The sequence below is a fragment of the Panthera tigris genome, chromosome F3, assembly GCF_018350195.1.
Source record: "Panthera tigris isolate Pti1 chromosome F3, P.tigris_Pti1_mat1.1, whole genome shotgun sequence".
Taxonomy (NCBI): Eukaryota; Metazoa; Chordata; class Mammalia; order Carnivora; family Felidae; genus Panthera; species Panthera tigris.
Window position 1 is genome coordinate 58,189,802 of NC_056678.1, and position 12,099 is coordinate 58,201,900.

General features: G+C 41.9%; 1 pseudogene; it reads left to right on the forward strand.

The window, feature by feature from the left end:
- The first annotated feature begins 3,998 nt into the window (after nt 1–3,998).
- On the forward strand, nt 3,999–5,365 carry LOC102953664 (annotated as a pseudogene).
- Nucleotides 5,366–12,099: the final 6,734 nt, after the last annotated feature.

Below are 12,099 nucleotides of genomic sequence, written 5' to 3' on the forward strand. Positions count from 1 at the left end.
AGAGCTGAGCACATTATTTAGATAAAGTTTAGTGAAAGCTTTTTCTGTCTCAAGCTGCAAGGTTCCCATGTTTCTTCTGGAGCGGGCAGAACAATCTGGAACCATAAAACCAGACAGCACTGGACAGTCAGGGGAAGGACTCGATGTGGGGTATGTGCCTGTTGGTATGGGACTCACTCAGAACAAAGCAAACGCATCTGCAGGCATCTCATTGAAATGCTGAGAAAAGCAGCCCAGGACAAGGATGTGGTGCCCGGGGGGCTCAGCCAGGGGCGGTTTCTCCCCTGGGGATGTTTGGGAATGTCTGGAGACATGTTTGGTTGTCACCATTGAGGTGAGAAGTCCCGGTATTTGGCCAGGTGTGCACAGGACAGCCCCCACCCCCGTAAGAATGATGTGACCTGAAATGCTAATAGGGCAGAGCTGGGGACACCATGGCCTTGAGAAAGGGATGGCAAATATTTAATTTTGTGGTGCTAATGATTACTGCGAAACATTTAAAAATTTAAATTGTGTAGTTACTTTGCTGTGAAAAATATTTAGGAACTTTTTTTTTTTTTAATTTTTGGGTTCTTTTGGAACCTCTATCTTCCGGCACTATATTCCTAATAGAATCTTCAGTTCTTCAATTCACATCCCACGGGGCTTTGAAGAATTTAATTCTTGTGCTTGATGAAGGACTACTGTGTAACAGCTATCGATTAATGTATGCAAACTGTTCTGTCTGAAACACTGTGGTCAGAGTTCGGGAGAGAGTGTCTACCCATCCACCCAGCGAAAGGTTTTTCCTGGAAATTCAGGGTGCCATTATTGGGGCACTATATAATTACAAAATAATCAGATTTGTCTTGTGCCAGGGCTGTGACTATGTGAACCCAAGGATGTGTAGGTATTAAGGCTCTGAGAAAAGATTTTCTTGTAGGTCGTTTCCCACCTCCTCCCATGTTTTAGATGAAAAATTTCTAAACATCGGTTGAGAGAATCTTACAGTGAATTGGTGCCACCAAGATTATACAATTCAGTTGTGGTGTATTTGTTTACACAGAAGGACCCACCACTCCATGTCTCCACCCATCCATAAATCTACCTCCTATTTTGGTACATTTCAAAGTAGTACATTTCATTAGTTCACTCTACTCCTAAATGCTTTACTATATGTTCATTAACTAGAATGCAGTGTTTGTTTAGGGTCTTTTTTTTAAGTGGAGGGTGAATTCTGCACAGAAAGGCACAAATCTCTGGGTGTACCATTCAATCAATTTTGACACATTTATACACCTGTGTAACCGAACACCCTATCAAGGTATAGAGTATTACTATCACTCCAGAAAGTTCCCTCATGCTCCTTCTCCACCAGTCTTACTGGTCTGATTTTTTTTTTCCACCCTGGGTTAGTTTTTTTTTTTTCGTCTACTCTTGCAAACCGTTCTTGGCAATATAAGGATGAATTCTGGCTCTCACTCCAAATCAAGTTGGCCAAGCATGTCAGCACCCCCTAAATGGGAGTCCCTCCCCACCTGGCTCCTTCCCTCATCACTGCCCTAGGGGTTCATCAGACGCAATCTCAGAAACCACTGGCTTCACGTCTCCTGTCCAACAGGGTATCTGCCTTGTATCCACTCTTGTTTTCCACCCTGTCCACATGGCAACAGAGCTAATACATGATGAAATAGATGTTCTTATTGAGTCATCCTTGGATGATCCTTCTGTTACTGGTAATCAAATATAGGCTCTCTACTGCCTATAGGAAAAAATGAAAATTATTTGGAATTAAATGCAAGACGCATCAAGATCAGAAGCCTGCCTCCTTTTCCAATCTCATCTCTTATCAACTCTTTCTATGCACCTTATATTCAGGCTATACTGAATTACTGGTGGTAGTCTGAAATGCTGACCTCTTTACTGGAATACCACCTTTTCCTTATTTGCTTTGGTAATTCCTACATTTCTTACATATTCTTCAAAATTAATCTCATCTAATCCTGGAAGCCTTTGCATATCTCCTCAGACACTTCCCTTAGAGCTTATGCATTTACAAGTAGCCACTGTTATGAGACTGGTATATCCTTATAGAATTTTACCAGTGCCTTTATATGCAAAACAGAAATCACATATTTTTTTTTGAAATGATAACTGATGTAATATTCTACCTATTATTCTGCAATCAAGCATTTGCATACAGCCTCCAACTCACTGACCACATAATCCATCCCAGAGTTGCGTCCCCTACATCGTTGGGATGTGGTTTGGGTATGGCTTGCATGGAAGAACTATAGGGAATAGAGGTTCCTGTAGTTTGCTATTTTCATAGGAAATTCAATTCTTGTTCTTGGCCCCAGGTGCCTTTCTATCCCCGTATTGTCTGACTTCTTGAAGCTGTAGAATGTGCTAACAAATATACCCCAAGGAAATCGGATTCGGTGACGGAATCACCAGGCCCCAGTCAATGAGCCCGAGTGGGTCTGCCTTGGGTGGAGATATCCCAGGACCCATGAAGTGGATTGTAAAAGGCTTGCAACAGGGTCCTGCCACATGCTGCTCAGGCTGGCAAAACAGCCTTCTGAGTTACTGTCCCTCCTTTTGGTCTGACCCTTGGACCTTGAGCCCCAGAGCTGTCCCCTCATACCTGCTCTGCCTGACTCATGTTCACACGGTTCCAAAAGCAATCTCACCCTCTTGTCTCCGATAGTTCCTCTCGAGATAAAAACAGATGCTCAGAAATGAACTTTCCCCCCTATTTTATTGTATTCTTATATTTAAAGACAAACTGCTTTGGGCATTAAGATGCTGCTATCTACATCTGTTTGCATCATTTAATTTCCTGCCAAAAATTTATACGCTAACCTGATTTTAATGGGTAAAACTAAAGCTATAGTTTCCTTTCACACAAGGCAAGTCAGGGATGCTCATTTTCCACTGCCCCGACCCCATGCCTCTGTCACATGAACCATGTTTAAGAGTTCTCTCTTATAATCTGGAGGGAAAACTTTATTTAAAAATATTTTTTATAGACAACTGGGTTTTAAGGGCAACTAACTTGCCTAAGAGCTCTGATTTTCTTCTTGAGCTTGCTTTCTTGGAAGATTCCTTGGAAACAGCTTTTAGAAATATGGTGCCATCTCTGGGAACCATAAAGTGCCAAGTCCAACAAGACCCCCATGGTTTGCTTGTGTCTATGGTGAAATGGAATGTATTCATCTAAAGCTCAACCACCCTTGCTAAATATTTCTTTAAACACAAGCCCTTACACTGTTGCTTGCTTTCTGCCACGCTATGAGTGTTAGATGATGAGGACCTCTTCCAGGGAGCTGTCCATAGGAGAACCTCAACCTCAGTTGATTCCAGACATCATGGCTCCAGTGGATACAGACTCAAAGCCTGCTGGGTTCTCAACCCCTGGATTTGAAAAGCCACCAGAGGATGTTGGAACTAGGAAGGAGGCCTTGAGCAGGGATTCCAGCAAGGGCAAGAGAAGGCCAGATTTCCGCACATATCTGGGACACCAGGTGTAGGAATGATTCAAATCAATGTCGGCGTGGTTCTCAGGGCAACTGGCCCAATGGTTCTGTCTGACATCAGATGCTGGAACGTTGGGGTGCCGGAATTCAGGACTAAAATACTGGCTTTTAGAGTGAGAATTCTCTTTGTGGCAGGAGCTCAGTAGACCAGAGAGCATGTATATTGCAGGAGGAACAGGAAGTGGGATGTAGCCTCCAGGGGAGGGGATCAGAATGGGATGGTAGTTTGGTGGGGGGCGGGGGGGGGGATGGTCCAGTCACTTCATGGACCAGAAAATTGATTTCAAAGAAGCACTCAGTGGAGGTGTAGCTCAAGAACAAGATGAAGAAGTGTTTACTAAAACATTTGGTTTGTTTTAAGTAACGTTTGTCCCAATTAAAATAGTAAAGTACAAACACAATCAGTGTATACAACTTGGAAAAAAACTCAGAAAATCACAAAGAGAGCTTCCGGGGTTAGCCTGGGCTGGCGGCGGCAGAATGGAGACCGGGCCTGAGGACAAGGGACTGACCTGCCGCCCCTGCTGGCCTCTTCCTGGGATGCTGCAGGTGGAACTCTGGCCCAGAGCCTTCCTCGCACCCAGGCTCGTCCGCGTGCCACCTTTCCTGGGGCCGAGATCTGGTGAGTTTGAAGAGAAGCCTGAACAGCCAAGATGAACACCCCTGCTCCTTTTACCCGAGATGTGGCCCTAACGGGGTAAGCACAAAATGATTTTCTACAAAAAATATAGAAAATTGGAGTCCCCCAGCCACGCTTGTAAAATAAAGTTGCTCTCCGTTGGTGAAAAGCAATATGTGTTCATCACTAAAGTTATGGTACACGTGAGGCCGGTTTCAGCAAATTCTTCAACCAGCTCTCCTTCAAAAGTTCAAAGCAAGTAAGGGAGGATCATCTTACATACATCAAGTGACCTCAGTGTTCATTGAAAGTGTACCCGTCACTGCAAATCTGGAACTGTAAGGTGATAGGGTCATAGATTATTTTTGTTTGCAGTTATTTTTTGTTTTTTAGGATCGAGGCTAGACCTCCAGAGGGTTCCAAACTCTCCAGGTTGTCACCTGGAGCTCAGCAATTGATGAATACGATTAGGTTTCAAAGGCAGAATTGGATTCCTGTTGGAAAGCGGCATCGGCCGGTCTTGGGAAATAAGGGATCCAAACGTACGATTGACCTACAATCGTCATCGACCTCAGGAGCCTTGCACGAGTCACCCTGCACACCTTTTCCTTTTCCTTTTCCTTTCAGAACTGGATTGACATCTGGAACCGTGACTGGAGACTTAAATGCTTCCATTGAGAAGAGTCCGCAGCAACCTGGCGGAGGAAATACTACAAACCCCAGAGTGTAAAATTGTGCCCCAAAACCATCGTCTCCTTGAGAATGACCTTAAAAATGCAATTTCTTCTTTCCTAGCAAAGAAAGCAAGTGACACCTCTGATATTCGCAACTCCGCGTTGCTGTCTTTTCTTCAGAATCTATGTAGTCTGGTCAACCATCTCCGCGTGGGACATTCACGCCAAGTGGCAGGAAAACATCACTGACGTGTGGTCATTGTTGGTGTTGAAATGGAAGAGCAACCTGTGTGCTCCTATTTGGAAAAGACTCTTACTAAAAATATGCACCTGATGGAAGAAAAACTCTTGTGGAATATATTGATCTGCGAATATATAAACTTCAGGAGCACACAGATACAAAGATTGTTTTGTTAATAAACACGCTGCAGAATCCCTACTGCCCACCCACTTATCATGTGCAAAGCACTACAGATATTTACTACACATTTATTGCAAAGCCAAAACCCCAAAAGTTCAAAGCAACTAGGGGAGGACCATCTTACATCAAGTGACCTCAGTGTTCATTTTAGCTGTACTTGTTACTGTAAAGCTAGAACTGTAATGTGATAGGGTCGTAGATTATTTTTGTTTATAGTATTTTTTGCTTTGATTTTTTACTTTTATTTACTTTTGTTTTTGTTTAAGCATTTAAACTTTTTAAGGACTCAAAAAAATTTTTTTAAAACATTTATTTACTTTTGAGAGACAGAGAGACAGAGCATGAGTGGGGGAGAGGTAGAGAGAAAGGGAGACCCAGAATCTGGAGCAGGCTCTGTGCTCTGAGCTGTCAGCACAGAGCCCGACGCGGGGCCTGAGAACCGTGAGATCGTGACCCGAGCCAAAGTTGGACGCTCAACTGACTGAGCCACGTAGGTGCCCCTAAACTTTTTAAGGATTTCTAGTGCGATTCATGAGTGTGTTGTATATGTGTTTGACTTAAGTACTGTTTTAATTTATACAAAGACCTTATATTTTAGAAGAATGAAAAAAATACAGTATTTGATATATTTTTCTTCTAGTTGATCGTTCTCAGAAAGGGTTCTCTGAGCCCTTAAGACTTGCAACCTTTAATTTCAGATCACCAAAATACATTTTATATTGTTTATTTCAGGTGAAAAATTAGACGTGATGTTTCTGCAACATTAGTTTACATCGGGCCATTAACCTTATGTTCTGTCACATCAGAGCGATACTATGGATAAGAAAGGAAAACCAGAACTGGACTATTTGTTAAGATTATTATTTTAGATTTAGCGTCTGATGCAAAACAAGAGAAGTCATCTTGTTTCATCCCAATAAACCCAGAATGAATAAGGAACTCTTCTTTTCTGAGCTGATAGTGGTTCCTCTTTCGAGACACCTTTTCTGCCACGTTTAAGCATAAAGCACTGAATCTCTGCGCTGAAGGATTGAGGCATATGAATCAACAAGATTGTGGTTCTCGCTGGCAGATACAACTTTCAGAAATTATAACTATCTTATATGCCTTGAAGGGTGGTATATTTGCATCGAAAAAATAAATTCATCTTCTCTGGGAAAAGAAAAAAAGAAAAAGCAACAAAGAGGAAAACCCTATTTACGATCCAATTGGTAGTGTCCTTCAAATCTCTCTTTCTCTATAATTGAAAGATTGGTATCATATATATAATTTTGAGATCTTGTCTATAATATGAATTCTATATTATTAATTGCTGAGCTATTTTTGCATACGACTTTATGAACATCTCTATTCTTTAGAACATATATTTTGAAGTGAATTTTTTTCTGGAATCACAGGGGATATTCCTGTCATCTGGAAAGCTTATATGGATTTACACCTGTAGAGTGCCCTCTCTGTCACTGACAGGGCTTTCCTGAGTCTGAGCTCCATGGGGGACTCAATACAAGGTAGGGATGCACAGAACTCAGGGGGCACGTTGCCCGGAATATTCTCCGGACTGGGGAGTGAAGAGATTTTGAGACTTCTGGTCTTGACTATGCCACATACCTGATACACGGCCTGAGGCAAACAATTATCCATCTGGCCTTTGTTTCCTCATCTGTAAAATATCGTGGTTGGACGTGATAATATCTCAGCTCCCTTCAAACTTCGACATTTTCTTATCCTCAATGACAGTGAGCACACTGAGTCAATCACCCAGCCCGATACTCCCGTGGAACGCTTGATGAACTTGGTCTTTCAAGAAGACCGTCACTGCACAGATCAAGAAGAGAGACAAACTCTGGGTCCTGGAAAATAAGACGCGATGCCCCACCCCCCGACCTGAGACAACCAGCAGCTGTCACGTTTTCAGGAGTGACTTACAGAATGACCTCTCCCCTTCTTTTGTGCTCCCCTAGGAGGCAGAGACAGTAAATTCTTACTTCATGGAATTAATTTCTAGGGTGTCTTATTTTTTCCTCTCATGTGGTTGCCTCATATAAACAGATGGGGGAAAGGGCAAGAATGAATGGCGGGGAGCAGCTATGCGGACTTACAAATATGAAAATATGAAGTGGAATTTCGTGAAGGAATCTAGGCGACCAGACAGAGGGGAGCGGCTGCCGTATGATCTCAGGGAGACGGACGGCCCAAGTGGACCACAACAAACCACGGGACGGCCTTGGGCTCTGCCCTTCTCGGGGCTGCCTCTTTTGCTCTGACTCAAATGCTAGAATTGTCTCTCATGCTGCAAACAAGGCCCATGGCACAGTCTGGTAATTTAATCGATTCCTCCTGGTTGTTGGGGCCAGCAGATGAACGATTCGTTCTTTTCTCTTGGCGCAACTGAGTTGCTGTTAGAAAGTGCTTCTAAGCGCTTAGAATCACGCAGTACATGGAACCCAGTGGGCACCTGGTGGGAAGGTGGCCGTCACGTGGCTAATTTATTTCAAATCTCACCCAGGAAATCCAGTTTATTTCAACAAATCCTGGGCCAGGAGCGAGGGCTGAGGCAGAGCCACCAGGAGCAGCCACAAATATTAAGTATTGCAGAGCTGGATTAAGGCAGGGTCAGAGCTCCGATGACTGTTTCAATTATTATAGAATGTAAACTCATCGGATGACATCTAATCTGGCCATATTTCCCTCAATTATTTGACCCCAGCAGGGTTTACTTTCCCATCAGTACGGGATCACAGAGCTGTCAGCTGGCGGGTTTGAAGGATGATTTGTTGCCCTAATGATGATACTGAAATCTGTTTATGGTTGTTTATCTAGGGGTCATCTTTCTTCCAGGCAGCTTTCTTCCCCTGGGATTCTGTTGGGGCAGCTCTCTTTAATTCCCCAAAGAGAACAACTGTCAGGGCTTCATACAGGGTAAATATTCCTTCCACGTTCATTTTATGACCTATGACTGTAGCATAGTTATTGAGCCAACTATGTTAATAATGATGCCTTAGAGGGGTGCCTGGTGGCTCAGTCACTTAAGTATCCGTCTCTTGATTTTGGCTCAGGTCATGATCTCAGGGTTTGTGCGATGGAACCCGAAGTCAGGCTCTGCTCTGACAGCACGGAGCCCGCCTAAGCCTGCTTGGGATTCTCTCTCTCGGTGTCTTTCTGCTCCTCTCTGACTCAAGGGCACGCACGAGCTAGTGTGTGCGCACGCTCTGTCTCTCACAATAAACAAATAAACGTTAAAAAAAATAACGATGCCTTGTACATGGAAGATGCTTTGACGTTTACCCAGCACACTCATATGTATCATTTCACAGGCTAATTATATTCAGCACAGTAATTCTACAAATCAGTTGTACTAATGGCGAAAACAATGGTAATACATATCGTGCAGTTTGCAGTGTTGCAGGCAACAGTCTGGGGCTGTGAATACCACTATCGTCTCCATTTTGCCGATGAGGAAATCGAGGCACAGGACGGTTGAGCGCCTTGCGAAAAGTCGCACAGCTGGTGATCTGGGCTACTTCTTGGAGGCAGTGGCATGGGAACAGCCCTGTGTGGAGGCGTGTGGGGCAGGCGGAATGAAAATGCACCTCTGGGGGATTTGGCTCTAAAATTAATAGTGACTCTCAGAAAGTTCACCATATTTTTTAAAAATCGTGGGATTTTCGTATAGTTTTGTGCAAAACTTTCACTCTCTAATACACTGGCTCCACTTGAGCAGTGATAGTCCATTTGCTCCCAGTATTTAATAAGAAATTTCCAGATAGATTAATGATATGTGTGTGTGAGAGAGAGAGAGAGAGAGAATCAGTTAATAGAGAGACTGGGGTATCTAGGTTGGAATGATCATATACAGACATGTAATAGAATTGGGATTAGTATGTTCAAGAAAAAAGAATACATGAGTAAAAGTTTAGAAGTTAAGTGTAATCTATAGAAAAGTAACAAATATCAATCTGAGAATACAACTACAATATCTGAAATTAAGGAACAAACTAATAATGGATTAAATACAGATGAAGAGAGAATTAATGAACTAGAATATAGGTCAGCAGAACACATACAGATTTAAGAATAGAGCAGAGAAAATAATACAGACAATAATGTTGTGAGTAACTTTTGAAAAATTTTTGAAAAAATCCACTGTAATTCAAACCTTAGAAAAAGAAGGGATAGCAAATGATGCAGAACAAATGTTTGAAGAGCTTAAAAGCCACCGATTTTTCCAGACGGTCAAAAGACATCAAGCCACAGATTCAAGAATCACTACAAATCCCAAACTGGCTTAAAGGAATCCACTCCTAGGCATATCATAGCCAGACTTAAAAAAACCTAAGACGACGACGACAACAACAACAACAACAAAACCAACAAAACAAAAGAAAAAGCCCCAAACCCAAACGAACTTGAAAGCAACTACAGAAATCTTGAAAGGAATCTTCAAAAGGAGAAAATAAGACCTAGCTCATTTCTCAAGAGAAACAATCAAAGCCAGAAGACAATGGTGTAGTGTATTTAATTTTGAAAGAAAATAACTGTCAACCTAGAATTCTACGCCCAGAGGAAATGTTTACAATGAAGGCAAAATAAAAGTCACGTTTTATAAAAACAGAAACAACTTAGCTGTATATCTATACTAAAAAAATACCACAGAGAGTTCTTCAGGCAGAAGGAAAAGTATCCCGGATTGGAAAAAAAAAAAATTGTAGAAAGAAACAGAAAACAATATAATGGATAAATACATGGTGAAAATATAAACTACTATTTTCATAAAAGGTAACAATAATGTCTTGTGGGTATGAACTATATGTAGATACAATACTTGACAACGAAGCTCAAAAAGAGAGGAAGATAAATGGAATTTAAAATGTTTTTACGTCATGCTTTATTGTGGGAAAGAAAAGTTCTAATTTATGTCAGACTTTACAAAGTCAGGGATGGATGTTCTGATCTTCAGGGTGACCACTAAAAAGAAATGGTAAAAGAATGTATAATTCACAAGCCAGTAGTGGGGAACAGAAATGTTCAAAAAAGCCTTGAAGCTTTGTCCCAGAGAAGGTGAGAAAGGAGAGTAAAAGGAAAATATAATAAGGGAGACATTATAAAACAGATAGTACAATAATGATAGTTTAAATACAAACACATTGGTAGGTATATTAAATGCAAATACATTAAATGACATTATTAAAAGAGATACGAAGCTGGATTAAAGATCACAACCAGCCATATGGTGCTTATAGGAAACAGACCTTAAATGTAAAGATGCAGACATTTTGCAAATAAAATGGTGGGAAGAGATGTGATGTCATCATAATCTAAAGTAAGCTGGAACAGCTGTGCTGATGGACCAAGAAGACGAAGTCCAGAAGTATTACTGTAGCAGAAGAGGGGTGGTTGATAATGATCAGATGTCAATCCAAGGGTCTTGTTCCAGTGTTTCTGCTGAGTACCTTTGGGACCGTGCACAGATCACGTGCCTGTCAGAGTTTCGTGTTTTTCGTGTGTGAAGCGAGGGGTTGGATCAGAGCGGTTGTTCTTACGCTGGATTCTTGAAACTCCTCAGGGCTCTAGACATATGGGGACTCTCCCATGCTTAGAGGATTCAGTTCTCAGTTGGCAGGGGACTCTGCCTCCTGACTATGGATCTGTGTGCTCGGCTCTCAAGGGGTTTCATAAATTCAAGGAAATTGTTTACGAATTTGACGTGTGTGTAGGAATCTGTATTTTTCTGGGGATAGGCTCCATCATTTCCAGTAGATTTTCAAATGACCCACAACACAAAAAAGCTCACTGAGATTAGTGACTAATTTACATTCTCAGTTAATAATCAAAAGGGAGGGGGAGCCTGGGTGACTCAGCTGGTTAAGCATATGACTCTTGGTTTCAGCTCAGGTCATGATCTCCTGGTTCGTGAGATCAAGCCCCACGTTGGACTCTGTGCTGACAGCATGGAGCCTGCTTGGGATTTTCTCTCTCCCTCTCTCTTTGCCCCTCCCCTGCTCACACACTCTCTCTGTAAATAAGTAAATAAACATTTAAAAAAATAATCAAGGGTGGGGCACTTGGGTGACTCAGTCCATTAAAAAAAGGAGCTGACTTTGACTCACGTCATGATCTCGCGGTTTGTGGGTTTGAGCCCCACATCGGGCTCTGTGCTGACAGCTCAGAGCCTGAAGCCTGCTTCAGAGTGTGTGTGTCTCTCTCTCTGCTCCACCCCCACTCGTGCTGTGTCTCTCTAAAAAATGAATAAACGTTAAAAAAAATTTTTTTTAAAGTAATCAAGGGTCACCTGGGTGGGTCAGTTGGTTAAGCGTCTGACTCTTGATTTTGGCTCAGGTCATGATCTCGCAGTTTGTGAGTCTGAGCCCCACATCGGGCTCCACAGTGACGGTGCAAAGCCTGCATGGGAGTCTCTCTCTCTCCCTCTCTCTCTGTTCCTCCCACTGTCCCTCTCTCTCTAAATAAATAAAGAGACTTAAAAAAATAGTAAAAAATAAAATGCAGTGGTAGGAGCTTGGGAGTCTTTGAAAGCAACAGTTGATTCTGATACTCATCTGCTGTTTGCTTTTTCTATTCCAAAGATAATCTCAGAAGAAGGTTAAGATTTTTACTGGTGTTAAGAAAATGAAAAGCCAACGTTTACAAAATTTGGCTGTTTTTTTCTTCCTATAAAAGTGCTCTACTTTGTAAAGATGGAATTGACATTAAAGAAAATGGTTTTAAAAATTTCCTATTGAGTCTTCACTATAACATAACCGTTCATCATTTTGGTTTATTTTCTTCCGAAACTTTCCACTTAGTACTTATTTATACAATAATTGTAATATATATGTATTTAATGTTTTATTTATTCTTGAGAGAGAGAGA